The sequence below is a fragment of the Nyctibius grandis genome, chromosome Z (assembly GCF_013368605.1).
Source record: "Nyctibius grandis isolate bNycGra1 chromosome Z, bNycGra1.pri, whole genome shotgun sequence".
In the NCBI taxonomy this organism is placed as follows: Eukaryota; Metazoa; Chordata; class Aves; order Nyctibiiformes; family Nyctibiidae; genus Nyctibius; species Nyctibius grandis.
Window position 1 is genome coordinate 66811237 of NC_090695.1, and position 17581 is coordinate 66828817.

A 17581-nucleotide genomic window follows, 5' to 3' on the forward strand; every position below is an offset into this window, starting at 1 on the left:
AAATTGGGATCACAAAAGGCAAGACATTTTCTTGGAAAGGTCAAGTAATATATTAACAATAGTTAAATTATCATAAGTGAAAACACCAAAAGCTGGTCAACATTATTGTCCCTGGAATTTAGTAATTCTTCTGCCAAGAAGTAATGGTCTGTGCACTATTTGGGATGTATTCTCTGAAAACATTGTATCTATGATCTGCTCCAGACCTCAAGATTAAGTTGTTCTAAATTATAGAAATTATTTATGATTATTATGACAATAGAAGTAGGGCATTTAGAGTCTAGTAGAGTGGCTGCTACTTGAATATTTTTGTTCCTCGCCCTTAATAGTACCTACTATACCTCTGTGAGATTATACCGCTCAAAATTAAACAGGTGCTTACTATCCTGACAGAATAAATGAGAGCTGTCTACGATGTTGAATAAACAATTTATCAGATATAAAGGGTAGGTTAAATTGTCTAAACAAAAGATTATAAGGTCACTTTAGACACCATAGGGTATCTGAAATATTCATGTGGTCTGGTGGGAATGTCACACAAGATCTGCAGAAGGTATGTGTCTTTTGGAATAGACATCTGGAAATGGGGTAGAATACCCCAAGGCATTGAAAATGGCACTAGATATCAGTATTTAGGTAACTGACCCACACACAAAGGAATTTTTTGTTGGTGGTGGTAGTGTTTTTTTTTGTTTTTTCCCCAGACAGAAAACTGTGTGCCTAGAGCTTGGATCTGAGAAAAAACGTCAGGAATTCTGTGCTGTTGTAGACCTGAGTTTAGAATTTAAACATCTTTCAGAATTGATTTATATCTGCTCCCATTGAAAGCAATGATAACAGTCATCGCTTTTCTCCTCTTTCAGTGAGGAGAATCAAAGCTAGACCCTAGACTGTGAGGTTTAGAAAATGTTTATCATAGATGCCCAAGAACATGATAAAGACATGGAAACCTGACACAGTGTGCCAAAACCTGTAATATGTAAATCTCTTTATATAAATGGTAGTTGTAAATATAAATGTCCATCAGATATCATTTTTTTAAGCTTATTTTCTTCCATCAGTCTTTACTTTCTACTTTCAGAATTCTACAGTTCCTTTTCTGCTTCCTTCTCTACAGGTTTACTTGGGTTTTTTAGGAACAAATTATTTTCTTTTTTTTGTACCTAGAGGCTCTGCAATCAGAGATTGTTCAGACTAAGATGCACTGGTTTTTTGTTCTTCTAATTTTTGCAATTCTGTATGCATCTCTGGTAGATTAGTCAGGCTGAAGACCCAGGACCAAGAACTGGGTATCCATGTGTACCCACGAACTGGGTATGTGTTAGTGTATTTGCTGATACAGTTTGGTCCATGGCCATAGGTCATCTTTAGAAAGGATTGAACATGGTGAGGGAATGCTACTGGACTATTCCCAGTAAGCGATACGGATGAGAATACCCTGTTTTGTGGATGGGGAGTATAGGAGATGAAAGCCTCACATGGGTCATGAGAAGACATTGAATTTTTACGCTTGCTATTTTGGACCCTCTCAGTCTAGTTAGTTACTTTAAAGTGAAAATTATGACTCCTTCTTTTCAAGGCCTAAATTGAATAGAACTCAAGAGGAATCCTTCTGTGGACTTCTCTGTAACTCAAACCATCTGCGTCTCAAGAGACTTTCCCTTCCTGTGACAGATATGTCAGTGTCTCTTTTGTGTCACTTATATCAACAAATCTATTGACACCGATGAGCGCCAGACAACTCCATTTGAATGAACGTGGGATGTACTAACCATGTGGGAAAAAACTTGTATGATGGTGTTAATTATAATATGTTAGATCATCGAAATGGGCATTTTCATTGAACAATAAAAGACAGACTATTCATATAAGACTTACCCATATACTAACCTAATAAAACCTAAAGGATACTCACACCAGGACAAGTTGGAAGTATGAGAACTTAACTTTTCAATCACTTGCTTTTACTTTTATTTTCTTGCTAATTTTTATTGTGTGTCTTTATGAAGAGGAAGATCTCTTCCCTTACTTTGTTTTCTTCCAAATGAATAAATATTTTCTTTCCCCATTCCTTAGAAATTTTAAAAACAACAGGAAGGGAAAAGCTGAGTAAGCCCTCTATTTCACAGACTAATTAAAAATGAGGGGGAAGGGTATAAATGCCTGTGTGAATGGCACATGATTTCATTCAAAGATCTTTTTAACGCGTTTTATTATATGAAGGATTCTAAGGGGAAAAACAGAAATGGATTTTGTAGAATGTGCATGTATCTGCAGATTTGTAGCATACAATATTTACATCTCTCAAGATGCAAATGCCCATTTTCATCTGTAGGAAGAATGATCATATATTTGTCATCTGAATCCAAAATATACAGGTTCATAGTCAATGAAGCAGCATTTTCCATTACTTGCTGCATTTCTATGGGTACAAAATAGTGGCGGCACCAAAGGGCACTGAGACATCATACACCATTGTGCTGTCCCTTTTTTGATTCCCTATTCCAGTGTGTGACCTTTCACCTCCCTGTTAATAAACACTTTTTAAAATAAAGTGAGGAAGATATTTTTTAAAATATTTGTATTAAAAAGTTTAAAACTGACAATATACTGATTTTTTTTTAAAACAGTAAAATATGTAGAAGTGCACATAATATATTGGTGAGTGTGGTTATTTAAAGATATTACTGAGTGCTAATGTAACAAATTTATTATATATTGATGTATTTTCCATTGCAAATACATTTTTTCTTAAATACATTAGAAAATAAATAGTGGCATGTATGCTGGTACGTTTAAAACCTTTGTGTGGGCACTAACTACAAAAGGCTTATAATTATGCACTCAACATTTAGCACATAAATATGATTTAGTTAGGTTTTGGGAAAACATTTTCCAATGCACCCGCTGTTGTGTAGATGAAGAATATATAAAAAGGTAAGTGCAAAACTTAACATGAAATGTACTAACAGTCAAAATAAATTTAAGCACCATTATTCATGGCAGTGACGTACAAGGAAGAAAGCATGTAAATGACAAAACAGGCAGAATTTTTGGGAAGAATCAGCTGTGCAGATTAGAGTACATAGATTTAGATTTGGATGCCAGGAAGCCTGCAGCACCAGTGTGAGATTAAATCTGAAGATGCAACTATTGCAAGTCAGCAGAGGATTGATAGGAAAATATCCTTTTAAAATAAAACTAGTTACCTTGAGAAGTAATTGTAACAGTTTACACTCAAGGCAGAGCTGTAGCTGTATAAGCCATGTGATGCTACAGAGGAAGAATGTTCTTTATAACCAAAAAATATTTGCTAAGTCAGAAAACTTAATGCTGAAAAAGCATGTGCCCTAGACTCTTGGGTGCAACGCATATTCTCTGGAGTAAACATGCAGAAATGCTGCACAAACTTATCAAATTGAGCTCCTAATTCTGCAGCCCAAAGTATAATGAATCCATAGTGTTTCTGATCATTTCATGAGATTGTGCCCTATCAAGAAGGAATAAAAATGAAAAATCCTACAGAAATTAGAGCTGAATAAAAAGGTACAGCTATGAAGGTACAGAAGTAATTTCAGCCTTTTTCTAAACTACACACAAGAACATGCTTAAAAGAATAAGGAAAAGAAAGGAACCTCCCTTTAGATTTATTCTTTTCAGAACCTTCTCTTGGGGCTTTTTGGTGGTGGCGGGAAGGAAGGGTTTAACAGGCTTGTGTACAGAAAGTGTTGAAGGTGCTAATATGAGAAACGGAAACAAAAATACAAATGTCCTTATAGATTGTGCTTTGCTAAGAAGCCATGCTTATCCTCATTCTCGAAGGGCTTTCTGAAAAGTAACTTTTGACAAGAACTGGCACTGTTCTTTAGATATGTTGTCCAAAACACTTAATCTTTGATCTTACAGTTGTTAAAGACATCGAACTTCACAACTGCATTGCAGGGAGACGGATGTCTTTCTTTCAAGCACTGACATAAAAACTCATTTAATTTCATATAAATTTTTAATTTCCATCTATGATGAAATTCTGATGTTGCTAACATTTTATATAAATAACACTGAATAAATCACACCTAAAGTCCTTATTAAATAGCATAGTAAATCCACAGTAAAAATCACAATGAACATGTGAGCAAATGTGCGTACACACACACATATGTGTGTGAATGAGATATCTAGTCAGAGCTAAGATTCTTTAGACTTTACCATTTTCTTTGTATTATGTCAACTACTAAAAAAGAGTCCAGAGTTCATAAACGTCACCTTCTGTAATGTTTAGAAAATATCCAACCCATTTCAAAAAATATTTAAGATCTCACAGGGTTTTTTTGAGAAGATAAAAAGATTAGAGCTTGCCATTTCTTCCAGAACTGTATGAGGTAGACAATTCCACTGCTGATGGGAAAAGGCTATAGCACCTCTCACACAGAAACAGTGCTGTAGTAGATTTCTCTTTTTTTTTCTATTTCTTTTTTTTTTCCTCCCCCCAGTTACACCCAGGACTTGCGAAATCATTTGACTGATAGCAAAATGAAGTGTTATTTCACACACACACACACAATCACTACATTGAACAGCATATTTCAGCTATTGTCCAATATGTGTCTTGGGAAAACACTAATCAATTAATAATCTTTTAATCAGCTAATATATCCTTTACCAATTCACTTGAAGTGTACTTCTCCCAGACACTTAACTGGCTTTTAGAAAGCATCAGGACTCATGCCTTCAGATTAGATGAGGCAGTGGGCATCAATGAAAGACTTCTAAGTCTGCAGAAAAGAAACAGCTACTCAAAATCATTCTGAAGTTCAAGAAAATTAAAGAGGAATTGTCAATAAGTTACATATGATTTCACAAGTATGCATTTGTCATCAAGAACCTAGTAATAACAGCATAAAATGAACTATTAAAATAATACATATATTATTCAACAAATTGACAGATGTCAGAGAGAACTTGGTATATTTGCATGATATACATTTTAATACAACATAGACTTTGGGTTTTCTAGCTTATTCTCATACATACAAAAACTTATTACTTCAAACACAACACAATATTTTTGGACTCTATGAACTGATGATTTTTTTTTGTTTGAAAATCAGAAGTGCTTTGCAAGCAATTTATAAGGCCAATGTTAATTTAATTGAAAGCAACCATCATCAAATCATCTGGATAAAAAAAGTAAACATTCCAAAACCATCCCTTACTACATAATGTAAATTCAGTGATGGACACTTGTCTATAAATTATTTAAGTAATTAACAGATTTTCAGCACACTTCTCCAATAGCAGAAGTGTATGGATTGAGCTTTGAGGAGCCCAAGAATATCTATCCATCCTGAAGTGTTCCTTCTTAGTAGCTTCAGCTGTTTCAGTAATCCTAATTGCTGCTATTTTTAGTTACCAGGGAGTTACTCTTCTAAACCACCAGCAACTTCTGGGCCTATCATATTTTATTTTTTAGACAACAAGATAAAAGCATTACTGTGTTCTAATATCTTTAAATCTATTGCACATATAAATACTTCTTATCTACATAACATAATATTGTGTATTTATTAACATGCATGTTCTATATGAAGCAGCAAATCTAAAAGTAAACATACACTGATTTGAGGTTTGGTTTGTTTTTTTATTTGGGTTTTTGGTGCCCCCTCCCCGGTAAACAAAGAGGGGTTTGTCATTTTTAGCTTAATCACAGACTAGTTGTGAAAAAACTATTTTAAAATGGTGCTACAGAATGTTAATATCTAATTTTAAAAACCATAGACACTCTTAATAAGAAAGCATTCAGAACTTTTCAGTAGTTGCAGCCCCAGGGTACAACCTCTCTCTTTTCTAATTGAAAACATTAGTAAACACTCCTCATATTGTATAAAATTTTTTTCCCACTGTATTCAGAAGCATTAGAGATAGGTTATTACACCATCTCTAAAAGAGTAACTATTCAGTCATGGTCCCCTCACCAATGAAATTCAAAAATTTTACCTGCAAAATAATTTAATATTTACAGATAGGATCAGGAAGACTTTTAACAACTACTGTGTACTGTGTTTTTATTGCAAAATGATGGGGTTACAGCACTGGTGGATAGGGGAAGAGAGATTGATGTCATCTACTTGGATTTCTGCAAAACGTTTGACACTGTCCTGCATTATATCCTTGTCTCTAAATTGAAGAGACATGGACTTGACAGATGGACTACTCGGTAGATAAGGAATTGGCTGGATGGTCGCACTCAAAGAGTTGCGGTCAACGGCTCGATGTCCAAGTGGACACCAGTGACAAGTGGCTTTCCTCGGGGGTCGGTATTGGGACTGGTTCTGTTTAACATCTTTGTCGGTGACACGGACAGTGGGATTGAGTGTGCCCTCAGCAAGTTTGCCGATGACACCAAGCTGTGTGGTGCTGTCGACACGCTGGAGGGAAGGGATGCCATCCAGAGGGACCTTGACAGGCTTGAGAGGTGGACCCTTGCAAACGGCATGAAGTTCAACAAGGCCAAGTACAACATCCTGCATGTGAGTTGGGGCAAACCCAAGCACAAATACAGGCTGGGCAGAGAATGGATTGAGAGCAGCCCTGAGGAGAAGGACTTGGGGGTGGTGGTTGACGAGAAGCTCAGCATGACCTGGCAATGTGCATGTGCAGCCCAGAAGGCCAACAGTAACCTGGGCTGCATCAAAAGCAGTGTGGCCAGGAGGTGGAGGGAGGTGATTCTTCCCCTCTACTCCACTCTTGTGAGAACACACCTGGAGTCCTGTGTCCAGTTCTCGGGCCCTCAACATAAGAAGGACGTGGAGCTTTTGGAGCGAGTCCAGAGGAGGGCCATGAAGATGATGAGAGGGCTGGAGCACCTTTCCTATGAAGACAGGCTGAGACAGTTGAGGTTATTCAGCCTGAAGAAGAGAAGGCTCCAGGGAGACCTTACAGCAGCCTTCTAGTATCTGAAGGGGGCCTACAGGAAAGCTGGAGAGGGACTTTTTACAAGGGCCTGTAGTGATAGGACAAGGGGTAACAGTTTTAAACTTAAAGAGGGTAGATTTAGATTAGATATGAGGAAGAAATTCCTTACTGTGAGAGTGATAAGACACTGAAACAGGTTGTCCAGAGAAGATGTGGATGCCTCCTCCCTGTAAGTATTTAAGGCCAGATTGGATGAGGGTTTGAGCAACCTGGTCTAGTGGAAAGGTGTCCCTGCCTGTGTCAGGGGGGTTGGAACTAGATGATCTTTAAGGTCCCTTCCAACCCAAACCATTCTGTGATTCTGTGATTCTATGATTTTTCTTGCATAACAAAAACTCTCCGTGAAATTAATATTTAAATGGATTGGTTAGAGTCATGATCTGTAAATCAGCAAGTCATATTTGAATTATTGGTATTGTGTTGCTATGATTTTGTCTCTTTGATATTCAAGTTCATAATACGTGTTTGCCTGATTCAAAGTCATTTTTCATTAATCCTTGTCATAAACATAAAAGTGCTATGTTTCAGATGTCTTACTAATAAATCCTACTAGAAAGTAGCAGTTAGGTATAGAACAGGATTTTTAAAATGTGTCATATATTCCTTTACGTTACACAAAAAGTTAAGTTATTTTTACTTAACGTACTGTGAGGGATTTATGATTTATTCCCAGAACACATAGGGGCAAAATTCACAGAAATGCATAAGAATATAAACCAGGAATTTCCATTGTTGATAAAACAGTTATTATAGAAGTCCTGAAATTTTGTTTTTATGATGCCCTTTTACAGCTATTTTTCAATTCATATGAAGTATTTTCTTGGGATCATGCTATCAAGCACATCTCTTTTCAATTATGTCTTTTGTAAAAACAAGCTAACAGTAATTTTAGTTTCTAATCTAGCTGTCTGTTTGCCTCAATAAAGTATTTCAATCTGAAAATTAAGCACAGAATGAAATATCTAGTATGTACCTTCTCTCTGCAAAATAATAGCAATAATTAACAGTCCCCTGAAGTAGTAAGATCTTTGAGTGTCTAGAGTTGCCTTGACAGTCTTATTTTATGATTATAAGTAAACCTATTTAGTTAGAAACTAATTAGGAAAGCATTAGTAAATGCTTGTTATTCAGTACTCTAAAATTGTTAAGTGCTACATTTGACAAATGAAATGTTTTTTAAATTAGTCAAATAATGCATATTATTGTAGTAATGCTGCCCCTGTGCAGTATCTCTTTGCCCACTGTGGCACTTATTAGTGGTTAACTGTCATGTCTCCATTACCAGATTCACCTTAGGGTTCTGTAGTATACTCTAATATCCTTAAAGACTAAATATGTTTGCAGTAAACGTCTTCTCGCTTCACACTAGCCTGTTTTACTTCATCTGGGAATTTATTTCTTTTTTGTACCAGTGTTACGTTCATAATTATGTAACTAGTGGAGAATCTATAATTGTAATTACATATAGGGTTGCTGGAATAAGGTTGCTTTTCCATTCGGTGGCTGTTGTACCATCATTTAGCTCACAATAGGTCAGGTCTGTGAGTATTCCCCTGCACTGTCAGCCAGCACGGCTCTCCTATTTCCATCCTGTTGAACTGTGTCCTGCCAAACCACGTGCATTTCAGTGCCCTCTAGGCTGGATTCCTGGAAAAAATCCTATCACCTGTCTTTGGCACACAGGTCTCCCGAGCACAGCATGATCCATTTTAGCTGACCAAACATCACCAGTCACGTAGTACTTCTTTGCAGTTTTAATCCCAGCTGGATGCTGGGAGGAAGTGTATATATTGCAGTTTCTAAAGGACACAATGCTGCAAGGCCATCTACAGCAGCCATATATGGATACACTTACCCTGGAGACTTTTTCTTATTGCATGCTCAATAAAAAGAATAAGGAAGTCAAGGCTGGCAACTTTTGCTCAGGCCCCAGAAAGAAGGCATATGATCTGACAGACTGTCAGCAGGGAGGCTGCAGTGCAGGCTGTGGCTGACAATGACTTGATCTGCCCAGGGAGCTGAGGGGGAATGTGCAAAGGAGGAGAAGGAGCTGATGGTTTCTCCTCCTCTTAGTGGAGAGAAAAACAGCAATGTGACCTTTGCTACACTCTTTGAAGGCATTTCTAGAGAAAAAAATTAGGAACTACATGCAGTTGAGCACAGCTCTGTCCCTGTAGTGAACAAGTAGAGGCAGAGCAATGATGCAATACACCCTCTCCTATGTGTGTGACACAGTAAGTACAGCACATTTGGTGGGAAGTTATAGTTCTTGTACCACCATCAAATTTCCAGCATAGGGTGATATTATTTAAGAAATTTCTGTGTGAAGCTCTCTATTCATTGGGTTAAGTCAACAGCCTTACAGCATGCTAGCTACTTACCTTCTGTTGAGAAATGAGACATCTCACTCAAAACTGCTGTCTCTTGCTCCAGGAGATAAATGTCAGACAGTACCTGGCTCTACTCCAGAGACAGCCACATGAGGTAAGAAAATAATACCTTATAATATGTTAAGAATATGCTTCCAGTATTCAGTTATCCTCCCTTAGACAGGACAAGCGAGATTTTCAAAAACACTTCTCTTGATTCAGGGAGCAGGTATCTGCTTGGCATTCCGAAAAAAATTCCTAAACATTCAGTTCACAGAATCACAGAGTGGCTGAGATTGGAAGGGACCTCTAGAGGTCATCTAGTCCAACATCCCTGCTCAAGCAGGGCCACGTAAAGCTGGTTGCCAAGGACCGTGTGTCCAGGCAGCTTTTGAATGTCTCCAAGGATGGAGACTCCACAACCTTTCTGGGCAAACACTGTCAGTGCTCAGTCACCTTCAAAGCAAAAAAGTGTTTCCTGATGTTCAGAAGGAACATTCCATGTATAAGTTTGTGTCCAGTGCCTCTTATCCTGTCACTGGGCAGCACTAGAAAGAGCCTGGCTCTGTCTTCTTTACATCCTCCCTTCAGGCATTTATATACATGGATAAGATCACCCCCGAGTCTTCTCTCTGGGCTGAACAGTCCCAGCTGTGTCAGTTTTTCTTCATGGAATATATCTCCAGTCCCTTAATCATCTTTGTGGCCCTTTCCTGGACTCTGTTGTCCTGAGGAGAGGGGGAAGCATAGAGTCATAGAATCATTTATGTTGGAAAAGACTTTTAAGGTCATCGAGTCCAACTGTAAATGTAACACTACCAAGTCCACTACTAAACCATGTCCCTAAGCACCACATCTACGCCTTTTTAAATACCTCCAGGGATGGTCACTTAACCACTTCCCTGGGCAGCCTGTTCCAATGCTTTATAACCCTTTCAGTGAAAAAATTTTTCCTAATATGCAATCTAAACCTTCCCTGGGGCAACTTGAGACCATTTCCTCTCATCCTATCATTTGTTACTTGGGAAAAGAGACTGACACCCACCTCGCTACAACCTTCTTTCAGGTAGTTGTAGAGAGTGATAAGGTCTCCTGTGAGCCTCCTTTTTTCCCCGACTGAACAACCCCAGTTCCCTCAGCCACTCTTCACAGGACATGTTCTCTAGACCCTTCACCAGCTTCCTTGCTCTTTTTTGGATGTGCTCCAGCACCTCAATGTCTTTCTTGTAGTGAGGAGCCCAGAACTGAACACAAAATTCGAGGATCACCTCCCTCAACCTACTGGCAATGCTTTGCCTAATGCAGCCAGGATACCGCTGGCCGTCCCTGCAGCAAGGGCATATTGTTGGCTCATGTTCAACTTGGTGTCCACCAGGGCCTCCAGGTCATATTCCGCAAAGATGCTTTTCAGCTTGATGGAGCCCAGCATGTACTAGTGCATAGGGTTATTCCTTCCCATGAGTGGAGTTTATATCCATAAACTGATCATGTAAATTGATTAGATATTTTGAAAATCACACCATGAACTTTATAGACATCATTAATTGGTGAAATTTCGTCAGAAGTCTTAACACGTACCTACTGGTGCCTCTCCTTATTGCTGTTCAAAGCATTATCTTGTACTGATTTTTTTTTTGTACTCAAAATGGCAAAATTTAGTATGTTGTAGAGTAATCAGAGCCTGTATAAATATCTGACTAGGATATATAAAAAGTATTTCAGCAGAAACAATAAAAAGCGATCCAGTAATCATTAAATTTCAGAGACAGTATTGCTATTGTTTTCATACTAGATTTATCATACATCTGTGTGAGACTGAATGGTAGAGTGAAGAGTAATCTTATTATTTTGACTGAGATCAGATTCCTAACTTTTTATTTTCTTCAAAATGGGACCTTCTCAATATTAGAAGTGATGTGGCTGCACGAGATGTAGGGAATACTGTTAGTCAAATGGCCACTACCTTTTTCTTTTATGTAAATTCTAAATGTCAGGCTCTCCTTCACCATTAACTATTAAAATACAGCTGTGTCAATGACAGACCAAAGCATATCACATAGTATTGCATTTTTTCAGTATAATTTGTAAAAATTATCATCTTGCTGTAAATTCTTGAGTTAGTTTGTAAGTACATTACATATATCAAATTTTATGGCATTGTTTCAACATAATATAAATTTATATAGGCTACAATAAGAGGAATAGTGGCTTAAAAGCTAAAAGAAAGCCCTGTTGAAAATAAACAGAGCAATATGTAATAATAGACCGTCAAATATCCACATATCTTTAGGATGTACTCAGTAACATAAGGTTAAAGAAGAAAAGACTTTGAAATAGATATTCAGGTTTCAAGTTTCTGTTTGGTTTTTAAAATAATATTTATTCTAAAAATTAGTCACATAATTTCTCTAAAAATCTGCCACAATAGAAGGACAAACTATCTGGTACAATGTAAATAGCTTTCAGTACAGTCGATATACATACAGAGCTAAGAAGATTAGTATATCTGATGGCTTAACAATTTTAACAGTGCTTTTCCCTAGATAGTGTATTCCTTATTTAACACATCATTCTTTCTGGATTTTTATTGTATGTTTGTTTTATTGCCTATAGTCTGACAGAAAATTCAAACTGTCTACTGTATTATTTTTCTCTTAATGGTACCAAGAGATTCCAACTTAAACAACAAACCTGTTGCAGTAGCGGAAAAATACACACACATGCAGACATACAGTATAAGATGAATACTGTCTAGAACAGACTAACTACTAAACGGCAGATACAGGCAGAGTAAATGAATTGAAAAAAAAAACACAGGAAAAACTGGCAGGGTTAGAAGTTGATCCCATTGCTCCATTTCTTCTCTTTAACAACCAGCTCAATTTGCCTCCACACACGATGTTTTTTCTTTAATTTGTCTTATACAGGCATCATCTCCTCTAATCCAGTAGATAGGAGATGCAACCCAATTGCTTATCTTCTAATGCAATATTTTCAAATATAAAGTGAAAATAAAAAAAACTATCTTTTTTTTTTTTTGTTTGGTTCTACTGGAAATACTGCAAAAGATTTTGGAATTATTTATAAAACTAAAAGACAGTCCTTAGCCACAGTTCTTGAAACAGTAGAAAAGAATATTAAAAAAATATTGTGTGCTGTCCATGTGTTTTTGTCTATATTTCTCACTTTCTCAGAATGTTGGAGTGACTTATCAGTAAATTGGATTCTTTGATGACAATGTAGACCCAAGAAGCATTGAAAGGGATTTATGAAATATGGAATAATTACAAGTTGGTGCCCATTTTAATCAGGCTATGCCATTCAGTATTTGGGGGGACGGGGGACGAAGGCTAATTCATGTATGTGCCTTGGGAACTAACTCAAAAGTTTCCTTTGTAATTCAGGATTTGTTCCCCTGAAAGTCACTGGAATAATAATTCTGGGATATAAAGTTTTTATGCATGGCCTGCTATATGAATGAGAGATTAACACCACCAAGAAGGTGTCAGAGGTGACAGCGGCAAAACTGTTGTTTGCACAATATCATCAGTTGTTCCTGTTTTTTTAATACAGATCATAGACATGTTTTGCTTTGTGGATGTATTTTTAGATATATATTTCTAAACGTGATTGTTTAAAAGAAAAAATAATTATCCCTGAAGTGCATGTGAGCTTGTATGTTATATAAAAGGGGATCTGTTCACCAAACCATTCTGGATAATTTATTTTATGGGGAAGAAGTTTACATTTTCAAATATGACACTTCTGGGTTAGCTGTCCTACATTCTATAATAATAGTTTTCTTTTCCTAACATAGTTCACAAACAGCTATTTCCCCAGGGAGCTGACCTCGGCTGTGGGCATGTTCTGTGACCTGCTGGCCGTGCTCTCCAAAAGTTCTCCCCAATGAAAAGCACTGGTGAAGGCTAACTAAAGTCTTAATCAGTGCCACACTGAGCAAAACAAGACAGGGCAGCCAGCTCAAGATGCCAGTGCTCAAGCACTCAGCACTTGGCTTTTTTATTTGAAAAGTTATTCTGGCCATTTGCACATGTGCATGCAAGGCAAGAGAAGGAAGGCTAAAATGGATTCAGATCCATTGCAAGGTGGTGAATATATCAAAAAAAATAGTGCAAATACAAGAGGTCTTTATACTAGTGCAAGGCTGATGGAAGTTACACATATTTAATAAAAGGTCAAGTATTTCTATTTAAGATCTAACACATTTCTATTATCCCATGTATTAGTCTTGCATTATTAGTGGTTATTCCTTTAAATTATTTAAATTTGTTATTTTTCATTTGCATAATTATTCTTAGACTGATTTCAGAATTCTTTGCTCACATGATATTTCTAAACCCTAGTATAAACCTGGTACTTAGAGAATTACTTAGGGTATCTCTACACATTCAATCCTTGAATTTACACAAATATCTTTTTAACTTTGGAAGAGACTTCCAAGTGTCCATCACATTAATAATTCTTTCACCAAAGAAAAATACAAGCTAGTCAGTGCAAAATAAAATACATTCCTCCATGTTACATTCCAATAAGTAAGTAAGCTTAACAAATATTATCATGTTTCTCTTTTGTAGGTAAAAGAGGTAAAGTTATCATTAACCCAGATTTCAGTCAATATTAGACAGCATCCTTTTGATACTGTGGTAAAAAGATTTAACTTCAATGTATGGATCATGTATAGATGACTACAGTAAGTTGACTACAGTCCATGAGACTGTCACTTCTTACTGTCTCTTTACAGCTTCCTGTCTATACATTGTGCTTCAAATGGACTGTAAGGTTTCTGCTTCCTATGAACGAAGCAAGTTTTAAAGGAAATACACAGTCTGAAATGAGGAAAATCAGAAAAAAAAGGTGAAAATACATTTTAGGTGCATGCCCTTGTTTGTCTTGACAGAGCTAATAAATTTTTCCTCACAACTATCAGTTTATTATGTTCTCTAAAATGTTACGCAGTTCCAAACCAACAAAAATAAAAGAAGTGAAACTGATGGCATTCAGAGGATTATCATATGCACAAAGAAAAAAGCTAAATATCCTCTGCCTTTTTTTTTATAATTTTGTGTGAAACATGTAAACATTTTATAATATTAAGTGAAATCTCTTGTCAGCAAGCAAGCCGAAGTGTGATTGAGTTAAGAAAGTACCTTCAACTACAAAAAAAGGGAAAGCACATTTTCATGGGGTACAAAGTTTCCTATAGGGTACCTACAAATATTATCTGGGTGCATTTAAACTTGTATATTTCATAAAATAGACGTCAATAGTTTAAAAATTAAGTTCTTAGCTAAATAAACCACTTCAGAAATCTTCATGACACACAGAAGAGGAAATGAATTGGAAGAAAAACTAAATGTATATCCTAATGCCTGGACTTGTTATACTTTAATGTCATTTTATATACTTCAGTGACAAAACTTGTTATACTTTAATGGTCTGACCAATAAGCAAGGAGACTCTTAATAAATTGCTACTTCCCTCTTTCTAAAATGTGTATACTTATATCTATTCTTGCCTATTTGTCTTAAGGTTAAGCATTTCTTTTAGTTTAATTTCCTACAGCTGTATATAATGCTTCATTCATGGGTATAAACAAAGAGGTAACTGCACTCATAAAGTAATCTTTAGAATATAAACACAAAAAACTCTTATACTTTTCTTTTACAATAAAGTAAGTCACACCATTGGTTTGACTAAAAATTATGATCTGTCAACCTCTAAGAAGTACATACATAAAGGGTTTTAGGCTAAGATTTTTGTAATGTAAGAATCTTATTTATGAATGAAAATGAATTTGTCAGGAGTTTAAGTATCCACCAGCTGAAGGGATTCCTTGGAGACAAATTACTGAAGCAGTTTTAATGACAGTCACAACAGCTATAGCACTGAATAGGGGTTGAAGGCCAGAAGAACCTATTTTCTGGGATCTGAGACCTTTCTCAGTGTCTGTACTCACTTAATTGAAGAAAATGGACTCCTGTGGTAGCAGGTGACTGATATGATGTGTAGGAAAGAGGAAGAGGTGGTCAGGTGGCTACTGCCATTCTTCACTGTGCCCATTGGAGCTGGGTATCACCCTTCCTCACATTACAGCTGTAGCTTTAAAAATAAAAGGGTTTTTAGTGGACATCCAGGTACATGCACAGGATAATCTGTGCTTCATCGGAAATTACGAAAGCAAATTTCTTAGTTCCTATATCACACCTGATTCAGTGCAGAGCAGAGACAGACAAAGAATTTATTTTGAGGATTTAAAAGGAAAAGTTAGTGTAAGAGATCGTAAGAACCAGCAGTACTAACATCAGAGATAGAGAGTGGAATAAAAAATTAACAGTCTTCTAGGTCTATCTAAAAAAGGTTAAAAGTTCACAACTTTAAACACTTGCAAATGACAGAACATATAAAAATCTCTCTCTTTAGGATTTAATTGTTAAAGTTTCTTCAGGACATCAGCAATATATAATCATATAATTTCTATATATAATAAATATATATATATATATCATGTAAAACAGTTTGAGTTATATGGTGTCTTGTTTTCTTGCCCCTGCTGTGCTTTTCTTTTGCCTCATTTTCACTACATCAAAGGCAAAATATTTTGTTTCCTCACTTAAGAACATTTTGTGGTTAGAGCAGGCATTATGATTTTGTAACTTTCTATCACAAAAAAAAAAAAATCCATCCTTGCCTCACACCTCCCAAAAAAGAGAGTTTTATTTTGAAAAATACATTCTTATCCTGCAGCGCCCAGTGTGAGTTTTAATGGAATTTCAAGTTTCTTAATACCATTAGGATTCACTGTTTCTTATACAGCATGAAACGGTGAAAAACACCTTGTGAGGTTAGGTTAGAAAAAGTCCATATGTAAGAATAGAAAGTGATTGCTTTATGAAGTAGTATCAACAAATGATATTGTAGCATATAAACATATAAACTAAAATGTAGTGACATAATATTCACTTTTCATTTAATATTGGCTTACTTTAGTAAGAGATAGAAAAAACACATGGTAAAACTATGGCAGCATAACTTATAGAGATTCTGTTGTTAGCAGTGCAGCATGTGCTGCTAGTGTTCTCCTAAAAAACGACACCAAAAATGTGGTTTTCTCAGTACTGTTTCCCAGTTTTCAAATATACAAGAACAAAAGCCAAAGTAGCATGTCCTGGTACAAGGCAAGAGGGAGATGATCAAGATAGCAGTTCAGCTGACTGCTTCACTTTTTTGCAGTCAGAACCTTTTTCCTGTTATCAGAAGTGCTGTTCACTGCCCCAGAGCAGACCTTAGAAGTAAGAATAGACGTCACCGGGCTTCCTGCAAGGAGGAAAAAATAATCTAAAAATAAATCTAAGCTTTCGAACACTTCTGCTTTCTAGTGGAGGTTTGTCTTTTAATCTTACATGTCGTATAGCTGTCTCTAAAAATTTCCTCTTCTACTAACATTCTCTTTTTCTACTTGCAAAACCTGGGGAACTTTTAAAGCTTGTCTTTCATTATGCTGAAAGATAATTAAAAAATAAACCAGGGCTGGCAAACTTCATTGCTGATGTGAATTTTGGAGAGAAGAGCTGAGATTTTGGTCTAGCCAAGTAAGAATGGATTCATCATGTGATGCTACAAATAAATAATCCTATAAACAGACTAAGGCTAATGGGCTTCAGAACAAAATCCCTGACACAATAGGCAGAGAATGCAAGTGCCTGAGAAGATGCGTTTACAAGTCAGTAATGTGTTCCTGTCTCTGTATTTTCTACAGTTACTAGAAGAAAAAAAAACATTAATAAAGGATGCGAGAGGTGGAGATACTATATGATAATGCTGAGTCAAAGTTCACGTTAGGAACACACAGTACTATTTGCAAATATGTAAGTATTTTAGTCAAAAGTAAGCAGATACTAACTTATTTCCAGTTCTGCGGTGTGTAGTTTACAAAGTCTCAGTAGGAAAAAAGAAAAAAAGCCCTCTGCTGTGCTGTCATGGATCAGAAGAAAAAAAGATTATAATACTTTATACCTTAAGAAGAGATGCTAATATTGAAAATCTCTTTCTCAATTAACCTTAATAGTAGACAAATAGCACTTGCCAGCAGCAATGTCCTATTCCTTGGCTCTATACTCCAGACACATTGCCAGGATCATCTCAGTCTCTGGTGTGGTGCAAAAAAAAGAAAGGAAGGAATCCAGAATTCATTTTAAACAAGGACTCAGAGTCACCCTAGA